Consider the following 313-nt stretch of genomic DNA (forward strand, 5'->3'; position numbering starts at 1 on the left):
GCGGTATTCTGCGGGGAATACGGCAGCCGGGATACTCACAGGCTGCAGAGAACCATTTCATGAAGTCCTGGAGCTTCCTCGGTCCCTTCCTCTTCCGCTTGCCACCGACCACGTCGTCCAGGCCGTGCGGCACCAGGAAGGGCCTCCCTGGAGGCAGGCAGAGATCAGCAGCCCGGTGCGGGCGGCACTGGGTGCCACGGGCAGAGTCCCATGCCCCTGCCCTAAGCGCAGCCCTGCCACCCCCAAGGGGCCGGGCTGGGGCAGCTGCCCCCCTCCCAGGCCCCTCTGCCCATCCCAGGGCAGGGGACAGCCT

The sequence above is a fragment of the Egretta garzetta genome, unplaced genomic scaffold, assembly GCF_000687185.1.
Source record: "Egretta garzetta isolate BGI_Z169 unplaced genomic scaffold, ASM68718v1 scaffold1507, whole genome shotgun sequence".
Taxonomy (NCBI): domain Eukaryota; kingdom Metazoa; phylum Chordata; class Aves; order Pelecaniformes; family Ardeidae; genus Egretta; species Egretta garzetta.